Genomic DNA, 16,460 nt, shown 5'->3' on the forward strand with positions numbered 1-16,460 from the left:
ACCAATTCTCCAAGACCTAACACAGCCTTAACTAAAGAATTCCTAATAACCACTCATTCTTCCTTAGCATGCGATATGTGGGAATGTCACTGTCCCCATTTGAAACTTCTGCATCCGTTCACAATCCTTATAGCACAACTGTCTGCTAACATTCATTTTTCTCTTTAGAAACTCAGAAATTGAGTGGAATGAGGATGGGACCAACAGAGGTGGTGATGAGGTTAGCAGGTCCCAGCCAGCCAGTCCGTCTGGAGTGCACAATTTCCGCACTGTAAGTGTCCCACTGAGCTCAGCAGTGATTCAGTGGCTCGACACACGTCAGTACTCACACGCTTGAAGCAGAAACATCATCACCTGCAGAAGTCCTTCCAGCGTGGTGTTCATGCTCGTGCTCCAGCCCAGGTGGGAAGTTAGATAGAAGCAGTGGCTACGTCTGGCAGAGTCGGCTTCCAGTGCAGCTGCCTCCTGGGGCAGCAGCTGAGCTCTGAAGCAAAAAGCAGACAGAAAAATGCTGCATATGACAGATTTGTGGAAAATAAAGAGAAGGTTAGACACAAGACAACCCAAAAGATCACATGAAATACACAAGAAATACTGGCACAAAAGCACAGTATATGATTTTTCCAATGCAGGCAGTGAGCATTCATGACCTGACCTTGCAAGTACATGTTGAATTGGCCCTAATCTGCTCTACCAGGTAAAGTGGCTCTGTACAGATATGGCATAACTACTTTTATCATTAGACTTCATAACTATGTCTAAAATCAAATAAACTCTATGTTCTCAAACCTGCAAGTTTTATAAATTCATATTAAAATTCCACCAGATACAAAATAGACTGTCTTATTTTAATAGAACAATCCAGATTCATTTTTGTTGAGACTTATATTTATTGAAAAATATAACATGAGAAAGAGCTTTTGCTTTTGCTTTTATATCTCTTTTAAAACACCAACTTGACAGCTTTTTCACTAACAGACTGTACGTACATATATATACATATATACATACACACACACTACTATAGATATATATATATGCTAACCTCCTGACGTTATGGGAATTTCAGCATCCTATGATCGTGACTTATACACGATACTAACAAAACAATAGGAAACAGCCATGGAAAGGATCTCAGAAGGTTATTTAGTCTTTCTCTCTCCTGCAGTGCAGGATCAGTTTTGTCACACAGTGAAGTTTGTCTATTCTGTCCTTAAAAGCTTTCAGTGATGGATATGCCTTGGTCCCCATAAAAAAAAAAAAGAAAAAAAAAAGTTTCAGTACTAAGGTTGGAATTAAAACATTAAATTTAAAAATCCTCAAGACAGAGTACAGTCTTTTCTTCCCCTTTTGCTTATGTTTTTTTTATAATAAAGTTCAGTACATTGTTTTTTGCCTGATTTGAGGATTTGAGACACCGAACTTTTCTTATCAAAAGCAATAGCACTTAATAAAAAAAGGACTTGGGTGGTGTTGATTACAGTGACATAGAATTCCACTAGCCTAAATCCTAGTAGAAAGAAAAAGACAGAAAGACTCTCATTTACCTAATGAAAAGTACATTTACTATAATTTTTGAGATTTTTCAGATCTCTATTTACTAGATTCTTTCTATTAACTGTAAATGCTATCCCAAAATCCCTTCCAGCTGACTGAGGCTAAGCTGGTGGTAAGAGACAGGCAAGTTAATAAATTCAACTTATTCTGCAATTAAAATTGCTTGGCTATATAGGTGCAGTGAAAGAAAGCTTAATTTTCTTTATCTTCATGATTGGTCCAAGAGTAGAGAGTTGTAACAGAAATACTAAGATTGGTATGGGCTGAATTACATACAGACAAGTTTGTGTGCAAAAGCACCACAAGAAGGATTCGGGGGTACTGGTGGATGAAAATTTGGACATGACCTGGCAATGTGCGCTCGCAGCCCAGAAAGCCAACCACATCCTGGGCTGCATCAAAGGAAGCGTGACCAGCAGGTCGAGGGAGGGGATTCTGCCCCTCTGCTCCGCTCTGGTGAGACCCCACCTGCAGTACTGTGTCCAGATCTGGGGTCCTCAGCACAGGAGAGACATGGACCTGTTGGATTGAGTCCAGAGGAGGGACACAAAGATGATCAGAGGGCTGGAGCATGTCTCCTGTGAAGACTGGCTGAGAGAGTTGGGGTTGTTCAGCCTGGAGAAGAGAAGGCTCCAGGGAGACCTTATAGCAGCATTTTGATACTTAAAGGGGGCTTATAAGAAAGATGGAGACAGACTTTTAGTAGGGCCTGCAACAGGACAAGGGGTAATGGTTTGAAACTAGAAGAGGGTAGATATAGAGTAGCTGCAAGGAAGACATTTTTTACAGTGAGGGTGGTGAAACACTGGCATAGGTTGCCCAGAGAGGTGGTCGATGCCCCATCCCTGGAAACATTCCAGGTCAGGCTGGACGGGGCTCTGAGAAACCTGATCGAGTTGAAGACGTCCCTGCTCATGGCAGGGGGCTTGGACTAGATGACCTTTAAAGGTCCCTTCCAACCCAAACCATTCTGATTCTATTATTCTATAAGAAATAATAGAGCAAGAGCTAAAAGAAGGGCCTGTGTTGATGGCAAAGGACAAAACTGACAGCAATCAAACTGGCAAAGATTGAGGAACGTGGTTTTGTCAAAGTCAGACAGCCCATGGTCTCACAACAGGAGGATGGCAATAAAGATACACCATATTGTATGTATCTTTCTTGTTCCTCTTATCCTAACAGGAAAGCAGATTGTAACCTTAAAGATACCTGAAATGAGGAAACAAATACAACAGCCAACACATTGTCTAAGACTCATGGAAAGTGAAATTAAATTCTGAAACAGAAGAATCAGCCTAAGCTAATGACTGATTTCTAAATGGTATTGAAGAGCAGTCCAAAACCCCATTTGTTATCAGCAGTAAAGAGGAAGCCAAGAGATATAGTGAGGAATCAAAAAACAATATCCTTTTTCATCCACATAACACACAGACAATCCTTGCCAGACCACCCGGACATACACATCTCTGTGCTTGGGAGTATGTGGGTATGAGTGAGTGAAAACTTAGGGCTGACTGAAAGAATTTTTTTAAAATTAGTTTTCTGTAAGTTCTCATATGGAATTTTTTCACATAAATTTTCCACAAAGCTGAGGACAAAAGGGATGTTCACACTGAATTAGTTGTAAATGGTCCCCAAAGAGAGACCAGTTAAAATAAAATGTATAATCAATTGAGCAAAGAACTTCTTTAACAAATTTATTCCTTCTGTGAGTGCCTTGACCATGAGGCAATAGAGTCATAGTGCTGACTAAATTATTTATTGATAAGAGAATCATCATCATTATCTCTTCTGTTAGTTATGTTTTAGAAAGTAGAGCTAGAGCTCTGACTGAATTTGAAGGATCTCAAATCTTTATGTGGAGTTAGGCATATCTGGAGGAAGGTTTTCAGATTGGATCCCTTCGAAAACTTAACAGCTGTTTTGGGTAGTTTTTTGATCCTACTACAGCAAAGGTGGAAGCCAAGCACTGAGCTGCTTAAACTGGGACGGTATAGAAACAAAAACTCTGAGCACCAAGGAAACAGTCAGGATGACTTGCTGAAATGAAGCACTTAGAGCTGCCACATGAAGGTTTTTGATGTATGACTGCACTGAGTATGAGATTAAGACACCTAAATTTAAGTGTTTTAGGTATCTAAGCTGTGGAACTGTTTTATTTGCTAGTAAGGTCATAGCCTTAATGCCTGCTCTAAGGTGAAAACTGAACTGCTCTTTTAGACTCCAACTGTGTTGATTAGGTTTCCATCGACTATAATGGGGTTGTAGGCATGTCTGTATGCATCTAAATACAAAAATCTAAATTTAAGGGTCTTAATGTCTAGACAAGTATCACTGTCATGCATATGTCTTGCTCTAGATGCCATTGGTCTCTCTCTGCATGTGCCTATAAATCACATTTCTGCAACAGTTTGTTTAGGAATGTCCCTCTATTTTGCATGATTGACAACATTTTTACTGTGACCAATTTGTAACTTTTCTCACTTTGTTCAAATTACAGCATTGAAGATTGTTAATTCATGTTTAAATTATATATTTCTTGAATTAAAGTTTCATTTTGTGTAATAGAACTGTTTCACACAGTTAAAAATTGGCATATTCATAACTGCTGTAGTTGTTCGGTGGTATCTATGCTTAGCATAACAGGGTACCATACTCTGGGTCAATGTTTCCGGAAAGTTTAACAATGGACAGACTACGTGACATGAAATTCAGTAAACGCGGAGCAATTATTTACTGTTTAGCTCCCACAAATTTTCCATTATTCACAGATAACATGCCATGGAAAAATGTTCAGATATTTCTATTGTAATGGATCAGGTTGCATTTTTCCTTTTATAGTGAGAGTAAACTCTTGCTCTTGGAAGTCCTGACAACAATGATATCTGAAATCTCTTGTTTAGTCACATACCAACGTTCATACCTAACGATAAAGTAAATTTCCCCTGCATTTGGCTGCCAATAGTTTCAGTGCTGAATAAAATACTCCCAGTTTCCAAAGAATGAGATTAAATCTGCCCTTTTTTCATGTGATTCTTGCTTGTAAGCTCACTATGACTGTACAGTTATTAGATTACAAGTAGAAATCAAGATTTTGGGGTTTTATTAACAGTTCTTTGCTGACTGTTCAGCCCTGTGCAGTCCCTTAACTTTCATTTCTGTTTTGCTTTGTGTACGGTATTCATGGTATAGTCCAGAATCTCATATAATTCAGCATGAAAACAAATTTTAACAAGTGCTGTAGATGTCACAATATTGCTTTTAAAATCTATTTTACTCATCTTAAACATCACTAAGGTGTTGAGTTTTGAAGAAAGTTCTGATTATTCTTCCTGCTGTTACACACAAACACCCTTGGAAACTTCATGTTGATTGTGTTTATGTTTGCCCTGATTTGGGTCGCTTTACAGAGCTCCAGGAAGAAGCATCTGCTTTGCTCCCTCCCAGTGGTTACGTGCGAAGCCAGGGAGAGAATGCTGGGCAGGCAGTCCCATGAGAATACCTCCTCCCAAATGGGTACCCCTTCTCCATCCCCTCAACTGGAGCTGGAACCTGTGCAGTTTTACACAGGGCTTAGCATCCTTCCACCCCCACACCTTTGGCAGAGCGGAACACGAACGGGGTTCTGAGCAACATGGTCTAGTGGAAGGTGCCCCTGCCCATGGCAGGGGGGGTGGACTAGATGACCTTTAGGGTCCCTTCCAACCCAAACCATTCTGTGATTCTATGCCTTCTTTGTTGATTATAGCACTGTGGTCTTGGATACTCCTGCATGTTTTTAGTAACTTTTTATTTCTTTTGATTTACATCCAAAAGGCATATGTCTAAGTGCAAGGGAAATGAGCTCTAGCAGTGACATGGATAGCCTTCCACTAGTCCACATATATCCTGGCCATGGTGTAGTGCACAGACAAATTTTAAAGTCCCATCATTAATTTTTCATGCCTGCCAGGAGAGGTATGATGTAAAAAACATCTATGGAAAATGTAAGATGAGTGGCAGAACATGAAACTCTTTTCTTTCTTGCTTGCAGTAGCAGATTGGGGATATCCTGTTGCCATTTAATTCTGCCAAAAATGCCAAAAGTCGCTATGTAAAATATCCTCAGGATAGGTTCTCATTAGCCTAAATGCTGAAGTGATTCTTTCTCTGTTTTGATACATAAGTATCTGTTAATGTTTAATACCTGCCTACTGTGATTTTTGAAATACATGATTTTTTTAAAAGTTGTAGATTTTATCCTCTGCTTACATAAATCAACTCTAGCGGCTTGTTCCATTTTGCCCAATACTGCAGCTGAAAGTCTTACTTTTCAAAGTTGCTGCAACATATAAAATATACTGAAACAGAAATCTAAGTCTGACTCTCCTATATCCCAGTTTAAAACTACTCCGTTGTCTTTTCTCTCTGTACCAGTGAGTAATTATGTTATAAAAATGAAACTGTGTCAGTGTGGTTTTTTATCTCCCCTATATTCTGTTGATTAAGGTGTTCTCACATAAAAGGGGAAGACTGCTCCAAATCCTAATACATTAAAATGAAAATTTGAATATACTTTTTTTCTTCTCACGAGTGCCCCAGCTATCTCTTTTTTGGAGAGAATGTGTATATCCTCTACCACACAGACTGTAAAAGTCTTTATTGTTCATCAGAAAAGGTACGAGAGCATCCTCTAAATTGGTCCCCTAAGAGAAGACAGCTGGGAAGATGTCCGGTCTGGCAATCCTGTCAGGAGATAGTTTTCAGTGTAGGTCCCCAAGGAATGCAGTGAAATCCAGTGTAAGGTTGCAGAAGCACCTCAGTGGCAGAAATTCACACAGTACCTGAATTGCAGGAGTACGTGTCTGCAAAGTTGAGGAAGTTGGCACTACCTGAGTGAAAGACTTTTGCATTAAGCATCTTTTGGTATGAGACGTCTGTCTCAGATGATGGAGAGAACTGTTATCTCCACAGTTTGCGGTGATTGTGCGGAAATAAATGCCTTAAAAATTGCAAGGCTCTGAGACCAACAGATAAACAGTCTTTCGTGGAGCTTTCTAGGATAACACACTGTGTTCAGGACCTATGAGAAAATGCTTAGTCTAAACAGATGGACAGTGCAAAATACTGGGGTGGAAAATTCACAGATGGCACAGAAATATTCTGAGGAACAAAGCCAACATTTTCAAGTATAAATCCTCAGAAGCCTTGCACACAGTGAAAGAAGCATCTTGTCTGAAAGAAGCTGTTCAGAAGTGTTGGCTCCACCAACACAGACTGCCCCTGGTTATTTATTTCGGGTTTAATTCTAGTTTTAGGACTTAAGTGAGCATTCAAGCTTGAAAATGTTCGTCTGTTGCTCACTATAATGCTCCAAACCAGCAGTAAGGTAGGTCAAGCAAGTCATGCCATGAAACATTCACACATCATAGCTGCTCATGGAGCCAGACTCCCAGGTATCACAATCACTTTTAATTATCTAAGGAGGCATTAGAGCATCAAGCATTTGTTACACATGGGCATCAGCTGATCACTTTGGCCAAAAATTTGTCCCAGGAAAACGGCAAACATGAGAGTCTGTGTGAAAATAACCAAAAGACATTACAGCCAGATTCCCCTTCTCTTCCTTTCCCCTCTTTTTTCCCTCTCTTTAGTATATATTTTCCATTTTTTTCTCTCATTTAACCTCCTTTCAGAAATTGTATTCCCAAGCAAGCTTCCCATTTCCCTAATCCTCACTCAGTAACTGCTACAGTGGTGTAAATCAGGCTTTGGAATCAGCGTACTGAAATCCTCCTGTGATTGACAAGTCAATGGATCAAGTGTATTCAGATTTCTGAAGGCGGTATTTCCTATCTCTGACTGACAGAATGAGTTCAGGATGGATGATTTCAACCTCCTCTAATTTCTTTTTTCTTGTAACCCAGCCCAGATCTTATTTTTTTACTTGGCACCTTATAAGATTAAAATTTCTCATTTCTCTTCCTTTCCTCTTCCTGTCCTCTTTCCCCAGTGCTGTCTTTCCAACCTTATCTCTTAGCCCTCTTCTTTTTTCTCTTCTATAAGAAAAAGATCAAATTAACTTGCACTATATCTTCACTGGTTTTACTTATGATTAAGAAATAAAGCTCTCTGATGGTACAAGGAAGGACTTTTTTAGTTGAATACGGTCACACATTTTTAGAAATTGATGACAAAGAATAATACAGTATTTCACTATCTTAGTTTATGTAGTTCACAAAACAATGTTATGCACTTCAGAATATGTATCAAAACATGTGGTTATATGTACACTCTACCTATACATATACATGTCTGGAAGGATGGGCAGGTGTAGGCATGTATGTGGATGTATATTATTATTTCAAAAACAAGACTAGAAATGTAAACTGGAAATCTGTCACAGAAACACATAAAGTCCCCAAATGACTGAACATTTACTTTCCAGAAAGCAACTGGTTTATGATTAATTCCTGCATTTACTATAATAAATAGAGTGGTTATTAATTTCTACCCATAAATGAATGTCTTTAAGGCTTTTTCTTCTGTGCAGGCCATATGTCAGTACATTCTTTCTTTTTGAAAAGAAGATAAAGTTATGAATATCAAGAAGATGTCAATATTTTACTAAATTTGGACCAGTTTTGCAGCTGCTGAGGGTAAATTCCATGTATTTTCAGTAGAAGTTTTTCTGGAGAGCTGTGGATTCAGTCCCAGTGTTTCCAGTGTGTCACCATGATAGACAGAGTATATTCCAGTCACAAATAAAGCCATCTAATTAAACCCATGACATTTCTTAAACCATAGCACATTTGAAAGGCACTTAATTTATTAAGCAAAAGCATCCATTATGAACATATGATCCTTGAAATGAATTCCCAAAGTATATTTGGAGACAGGCAATCATACTGTTGTGTGGAAATAACTAAATTTTCTAAATATTATATCTTCTATTTTAAAGCCCTTGTCAGCATGTTTAGAATAACTACATGTCAGAAAGTTATTTAAAGGAGGGTGAGCAATTAACAGTGTGTAATTCAGAAAGGAACCAGAATACCACTGAGTTTGGAAACCTAAAGAAAGCATCTCGCCCCCACCAAACTTTCCCTCATTCATGATTGCTACACAACAGCCGTACCCCTTTTTCTGGGCAGTAAGAGAGATTTTTATGGAAGAGTTGGTTGAAATGGCAATTTCGCCTTTCACTGCCTTATGATGATGAAAGCATCACGTATTTAAAACTACTCATGTAGTAGTTTGAAGAACTTATTTTGTTGCTTTTCTGATTCCTCTGTGGGTCTTGGGCAAGCAAGTTGGAGGATAGCTTTAGAAAATGCCTGTTTGGAACAGACCCAATATGTATTCTCTTGATGGAGGAATCCCAGGAGGAACAGCAGTGCTGACATTTGACACACACTGGTTATTAAACTACATCTTAGGGAGCATACCAGAAGTGGATTTGCCAGCCATGCCTCTGTTAATAACAATGAACTGCAGTAGCTACTGTCCTTACCAACTACTGGAAAGAAAGTTAATTATTAAAATTATATGGAAAACAATTCCATTTCCCAATAGCTTTCAAGATTACTTTCATTTTGATGCAGAGTGAAAAGAAAAACAAGTAGATTTTTTTCCCAAATTAAATTCTGTTGAAACAACTCTTTGAATTTCAAGAACTCAAGCTGTGTGATCACTAGAAGTAATCAGAGAACCCTGACAGAGATACATCATAATATTAAATTCTGCTGAAACTTCATTAAAATGTACACATCTGAGAAATATTGCAGCCATGGCAAACCTGGATATTTCAACATTTTCCATTTTAGTGAAAGTAGTTCTTTTAATTATGTAGAAAACTAACATGAATGCTACCACTCTTCTCTTACAACTGTGCAACCAACCTAATAGTAACATGAGTCCTATTTTTCCACTTCTAAAGGAAACTGGTTGAAATGGACAGGAAACAAATGCAATGGAAAACAGAGGTATTTTGTGATCATTGTTCTTCACAGGTTAATTTAGATCTCTTGTATTCAAAATGCATATTTACTTCAATGCAGGGTAACTTTCAAAAGGCATCGTTTCTCCTTTTGTGCCCTTAAAACTGCACTGAAGAAGCAGCCTTGATATATGAGACTGCCAATAGGATTAAATAAATCAGTATTTTAAAAAATTATCCAAGTACAATATATTTTCGCTATGGCCCACATTGTTGGGATAAACCAGGGAAAGGAAGGACATGACCCCTATGGCTAAGCATGATCTCACTGAGAAGTACATAATCTAATGTTACGAGAGTATCTGGAAGTGGTTAGGTCTCACTCTTTTCTTCCCCCACCACTGCCCCTCTTCCTATTTTACTAAATGCAGCATGAAGAGCAAAATCAGAGTTCACGCTGCCATGCTGTGAAAGGTAAGGCAACTTTCATTGTTCTAAATCTGGAGGAAATCCAAATTAATCATACTTTCTAGGAGGTTTTCTGTTGTTGCATAATCTTGACTTGACATTCTCATGTTGGTTAGATTTTTAAAAACTGAATATTTAATATAAAGGATTGTTGATTAAAATTTGTATAAAATAGCCACTGACCAGCTGGTTCCAACTGATGCAGTTATTTTGTATGAATTAAGTTTCATAATCTGGGGCAATTATGCTTCTTACCCCTGAGAAATACTTGACTTCTGCCAGTCAAGTGGGTTGGATTCCCTGATAGACTGGATTCTCTTCTCGTTTGCATATTTTTTTAAATTATTTATATTTATGCTTGCAAATAAGAACTTAATTTAAAATGCTGTTTCTCTTCATTTATTTTATCACTCTATTTACAGAGATAGAAGTGGCTACTCCCGTTGCTAGAAAGAAGATATTAGGTTAAATGATGTTACAGCTTGTAGAAATAGAACATATGAATTAATGCACTTCTAAATGTTTCTCCTCTTTTAAGGACCATTCACCAAGAACCCAACCCAACACTGACTGAAGTCAATAGAGATAGATGCACTGTTTTCACTTACTATTGGATCAAATTAGGAAGGTGAACACTGACAATATTGTTCTATAGAAATACCATTAAAGGCTCCCAAAATATAGGTGAGCAAAGAAAACCTCACTGAAGCAAGAAATAAAAGGGCACTAACAGTTTTGCCTATATATGAGGCAAACAGAGTTTATTTGAGATATAACTGTACTGAAAGAAACCTTAGCATGGCCGGAGCTATTCTACCAGTTCACTGCTACAACTACACCAGGAAATCTTTCTAAGCCTAACCAGGCTGACCACTCAAGTCAAGGTCTCATTCCCCACTCAATAGGAAAAGATAAACACATCCTGGATGGCATATGCCAGTCATATAAAGATAGTTTAACAACCATTCCTTCCCATGTTAGTTTGAATTTAAACAACCCCTTTCTCTCCATCCCAGCTGCTCACTTCCATTTGTGTGCTGCCCCCACCGTTCTGTTGGTTCATTTCTTTGTGTGGCCATGGATGAACCAGATTGAGAAGCTGACGCAAGTTAAAAATAAACCAAAGAAAAAAAAGATTACTATTTTAACCCAGTTATTTGCTTGGTCCAGTTCACCAGCTTCAGAAAGGAAATTAAAGAAAATTTTGCTTTTTTTTCTTTTTGTCAGGATGTGCCTGCATTCTGGGACACTTGAGGCCAACTCAGGATATATGATCACTTCATATTAAGTCTTCTTACATTTCTAACCCTTTAACACAAGGATATAAGGTCTGATGGTAGGGGTGAAGAATTTACCAAAAGACAACTTGTTTGAGTCATTCCCAGAGATTGAATTAATGGCTAGCAGGGAGAATATACATCACTTAGATCTAATACTTAAAGCACATTTCAAAATAATTTTAATATTTGCAAATATTTTTCTACAGTAGCTATAAACAAAATATCTATTTGAAATGTGTTATAAATGTCATTTAAGTATTCATGGTTCTTTCTTGAAGAAAAAAATGAGTTCTAAAGCATTTCCATTCAAATGTGTAATGAAAAATTAATATTGCAAAAATATTTTTAATTGTTATTTTAGGTAATGATTACTTACGATTATGATTGTTTTTTTTAAAAAAAAGGAATTAAAAGGTCTTTGACTAGAGTCTGTCAAGAACCTCTTTAAATCAGTGGGAGGGAAGACAGTTTTTCTATGAAAATCTTTCTGGATTTCTAGTCACATAATGCTTCCTTGAAATTAAGGTTATTATTTTCTCCAAAGTACATAACAGTAATTTATATGTGAATAACTTGTACAAGTGTAAGGAAATATTTCAGCTATTTAAACACTTTACAGTCATACTGTAAACCTCACATTTGCAAAACAAAAATTTTCAAAAACTGCAATAAATGATTGTAAGTAGTAGGTAAGCATGAGCTGTAGCACATAATTCCTGATTACTTGGGACTGATGCCTTCAAAAGAAGGTTTATCTGTCTTCTACAAAATTTATTTATAAAATTGTACAGTTTTACATGTTTACTTTGAAAGCCATACAGTAACATGTATCACTTCTCAATTTTCTACCAATATTATTTCATGAAGTGAATATGTTATTTCAAAAAATTAACTGGTTTTGGAAGAATACAGGTGAGGCAGAAGAGGAGCTAAGGCTTCTTATCCTTGTAGGTTCCTTCAGAAAAAGAAGCTAGCTCCGCACTACTCTCCTTAGAGTTCATAGAAGCCTTGACAGAAGCCAGTAATGCCTATAATGCCAAGCATTTCACAATATGCCTAATATTTTTATCATTTCCTGAAATGACTAATTTCACAGGAATGTAATATATTTTCTGTGCACTCTTCCTATTATTAAAGTAACACAGTTTTAAAATAAATTAATGTTTACATGAGACTTGAAGTGGACTAATAAGGTTATTAGCAAAGAAAAGCGAGTGGCTTTTTCTGTGAGAAACTAAGAAGTCACATTTCAAAGAAAGGATATAAGGAAAGTAAGACAGCTGCTGCTATGATGAAAAGCCACTGCAACGTACATGCATGAAAGATTTGACTTAGCTCCAGATACACAAAGTCCAACATGCCATCTGATACTTTTAATTTCCAGATTAGTAAGAAAAGAAAGGCAACATAAACAGGATAAGAGTCATTCTAGTCTTGCTAAGCCACTGTTGTGCTTGCTACAGCAGAAGTAAGGCAAAAGTCAGTCCTGACTATAATTCTTCATCAAAATAGACTTTCTGGACAATGGAATTTGCCTAGAGAGACAAGACACTCATAGCTATTTAACTTCTTACTTTAGACTGCAAAAGGAAAAAAAGAGGGGAAATATGCTTAATTTATCATAATTTGTACTTTTTTTTTTTAGTTCAAACTCATGACTGTTCTGTCCTTCTCTTTATTGACATACATTTAAGTATTATCTTCTTATCTGACTTACAGTTGAAAATAGAATAGAAACTGTCCTAAGTGTTAATTCCATGTAACTTCATTAAAATTAGTGCACTCCTCTCATTTGCCCCACTTTTAAAGTCATGTATTTTCTTCTATGGCATTGAAATAACTCCTGATTTACACAATAAAAGTGCAAGAGATCTCTGATCCTTTGGCATGGGATTGTTCTTTTATGAACATCAATGGATTCCATTCTAAAGATACATATGCACTTCTCCATGTTCTTTAGCTGAGGGATTGATCCAGTTTTGGAAAATAAAAAAGATTTGATGTAAATTAAATTGCTTATCTGAGATTTCTGATTGTCAGGATGCAGATAATTGAAGGCAAGTTGGAAAACAAACTGGGCTTTCTCCTAGAAAAACTGCCAGAGTGTGTCTGGAAAAGCAACTGGACCTAGAAATACTTGGTGCATACTTAACGAGGCAAAAAAGCCATTTGTTACCTCTTTTTTAGCAGTTCAGTATTCACTACATTTATATTAGGCACTATGTGTCTCTTAACCTAAGAAATTACTTAAAATAATTTTTTATTTGACAATATTTTGATTATTTGATGTCACTTCTGCACTGATGTTCTTTCTTTTACAAAGATGAAATTATTTTGAACTTATACAGGTCTAATTTAGAGCAGAATGAGGCCCTCAGAATTACTGGAAGGGCAGGTGGTTGAGACAACCATAGCCAATACTTCCCAGTAGAAGAAGTTGGATCAGTTATTTTAAACTTGCCCAACAATAGTTGTTTAACCTGACATTTTCCATACTAGAAATCTGTCTGAGCCTGGAAACTTTAAGAAAATATTAGCAATAACACTTTGGTTATTTGTGAGAAGAGAATAAGGGAAACCAGGTTGTTTTCTACATATTAAAAAAAATCTGAGATCTTTTCTCGGCATTATTTTACCCCCATCTCACCATCCTCCTGTCTTCCTCTTCTTCATACTTTGTGCCACAGTCTTAAATGGCCACATGATAAAGCTTCAAAGTGCCACTCACACATGCCCATAGAGACCTGTGAAAGACCGCAGTCAAAATCCTTAGAAATTCCGTACTCACTGAACACATGAAAGCTTTACAAGGCTTGCAGAGATGTGGAGGCTGTTCCTGCAACAACTCCATAAAGTGAATGACTTAGCTCATACACAGAGTTTTGGAAATTTTTCACTTTCCTGGCCATCCCCAGCTGCTCTGCCTCACAGAGGTTTGGGTATGAGAAGTGAAAACTGCAATCCCATAGTCTGATTTTTTAAGTGTTAAGGACTCGGACTGTAACAGTTGTCAGAGCGACCTCTGCTCTAGACATATGAATTGCTAAAAATACTACCTTATTTGAAAAATGAGGCCTCAGCTTTCTTAGTTTGACACATGAAATTAATGGATCCCTTTGACCTTAACCCCTCCATACTTGAGCTTCCTACAAATCAAATAGGGATAAAACATTCCATTACTTCACATGGGCATTGAGATAATAAATTAATGAATTTTTGTGGTGATTTCAGATGCAAGTGATACATTTCATAGAAAAATCTGGGAGAAAGGTAATGATTCAGAGAAGAATTTAAATAGCGTGCACTGCCACCTGTAATGAATCAAGCAATATTTTAAATATGTGGCTCTATATCATAATACATAGGCACCTGGATGCCAAAATAAGATTGCAGAGGCATTTTTCATTCTGGCACTTACAAACTTTTTAGTGCTTGGTTTCTCAACCTTACTCACATTTTGATGTTTGTGCATATGCCTATAGTCTTTAAAACAGCGAATTTTGCTGCAGCAGCACTCTAAATCTGTAGTTAACGGTAAATTCTACAGCCTCTGAATAGAAAGGGGCTTACTTCTGACTGCCACAATTGTTGCTCTTGTAATTGTTATTAATGACTACTGACTGTAGTTTGCTGTTACAGTCTGTTTTCTCACGCTATGCCCTGCCTTGCGTGTTTGTAACTCTTGTGAGAGCTGGAGAGTCACTTCAGAGACACTGTCTCTCCTTGCTTTGCAACACGCTCACTGCTGCATAGCTGTGCTACCTGAGCACAGAGCTCTGCTTATAAATATTTTAATCTTTCAGTTGCTGACCATAACAAAAAATAAATTACCAATGCACTAACAGAGAACAGATTTACTCTCAGATTTTTGCCTACAGGCTATAAAATCAGATAAATGAACAGCAAAACAGGTAACAGTTTAACATGTCTTGCCCCGTTTCGCCTCTAAGGGACATTTTTACTGACTAGTTTGTTTTAGCATCACTTGACTTGGAGGAAGGTTAAAAATTTCAGTCTGTGCTACATGTCAATACATGTAATAACATTTTTAACTGTTGCCAGCTAAAATCAGCCATATAAATATGTCTTTGATGTTAAATCTAGAGATGTGAAGGGGGTTAGCAGGAATATATTTTCTACTTTGTTCTGTCGCTGGCTTACTTTTGCAGGTGTGGCTCTCAGTTAATAAAGGAATAGATTTACTTGGTAAGAAAGTGCCATATTTACGTAAATATTGTCCAAGGAAAGTCACAGCTTGACATTTTAACTAGAATTTGAATGAAGTGGAAATTGTAGCACCCAATAGCTTAGAGTTAATAGAAAAGACAACATGCCTATACATTCACTCCAATACCGTGGTTAAAGCCAACATGGAAAAACACCAAAAGTAACAGATGCTGTGGTGAATTTTGCACATCATCAGAAAGAAGACTTGAACTGTTGTTTTACTTGTATCCTGTTCAAGCAGGCAGGTTTCTAGAAACAGTCTTTTAAAAAAGAGCGTAGCCAAAAAGACTGAGTCTGGACATTGTGACAGCCAAGTAGGTCACCAAGAAAACAGCAACCCAGCTAATGTAAAACAGAAATAATCCTGAAGATGAAAACTAAACAAAAAAACTCAGGGATCTAGCTGAAGCAATCATTTAAATCCTAAGGAAAAACCCCAGGTTATACAAAACAATTTCTCTAAGAGAGGTCACTATAAATCCAGATAAACAAAGATTAAAATAACAGCAGGAGAAATTAATCATAGCAAATCAATTTTACAAAGTAAAAGTCCTTTATCTCAGTGATAAACTAGAGACAAACTAAAAGCATGCAGAAGAAAATCACACAAAAGAATAAGTACAACCTTTGGTGTACTATATCAAAGGTAAGTCTGGAATACCATCCATATTTTAGTAAGTTTAAAGAGCACAGATGTAAAAAGGACATAAAACTTTTGATGAATCCTGAGCAGGATAATTGGGTGTACCAAATACAATATGTATGTTAGCAGCATCCCAAAACCTGTCAGAAACAGAATCCCGTGTACAAAAATCATAGGAAATCATGGTCACCATTCTAAGCAATGCAGTATGAGCACAATACAGACTGAAAATGTTTTATTCACTGGAGCTTTTACAAGACAAAAATGATGTGGTTTTTTCAATACATTTGTTGCACTGCTGCAACTTGATCCATAATGAAGGTCCTACAAATGATGGGTGTTAGGGTAGCATTCAAATACACATGTA

General features: G+C 37.1%; 1 long non-coding RNA gene across 5 annotated transcripts in view; it reads right to left on the bottom strand.

The window, feature by feature from the left end:
* Window positions 1-16,460, bottom strand: part of LOC138689522 (uncharacterized) — a 49,817-nt gene that overhangs the window by 11,201 nt on the left and 22,156 nt on the right. For 3 of the 5 annotated variants that reach the window (XR_011328347.1, XR_011328346.1, XR_011328345.1), the window contains exon 2: window positions 355-484. This is a non-coding gene — a long non-coding RNA (uncharacterized lncRNA). Of the gene's footprint in view, window positions 1-329; window positions 485-1,045; window positions 1,986-16,460 lie in introns of those variants that run through there. The other 2 variants (XR_011328348.1, XR_011328349.1) reach the window with 2 other exon arrangements.

This window comes from Haliaeetus albicilla, chromosome 17 (assembly GCF_947461875.1).
Source record: "Haliaeetus albicilla chromosome 17, bHalAlb1.1, whole genome shotgun sequence".
Classification (NCBI taxonomy): domain Eukaryota; kingdom Metazoa; phylum Chordata; class Aves; order Accipitriformes; family Accipitridae; genus Haliaeetus; species Haliaeetus albicilla.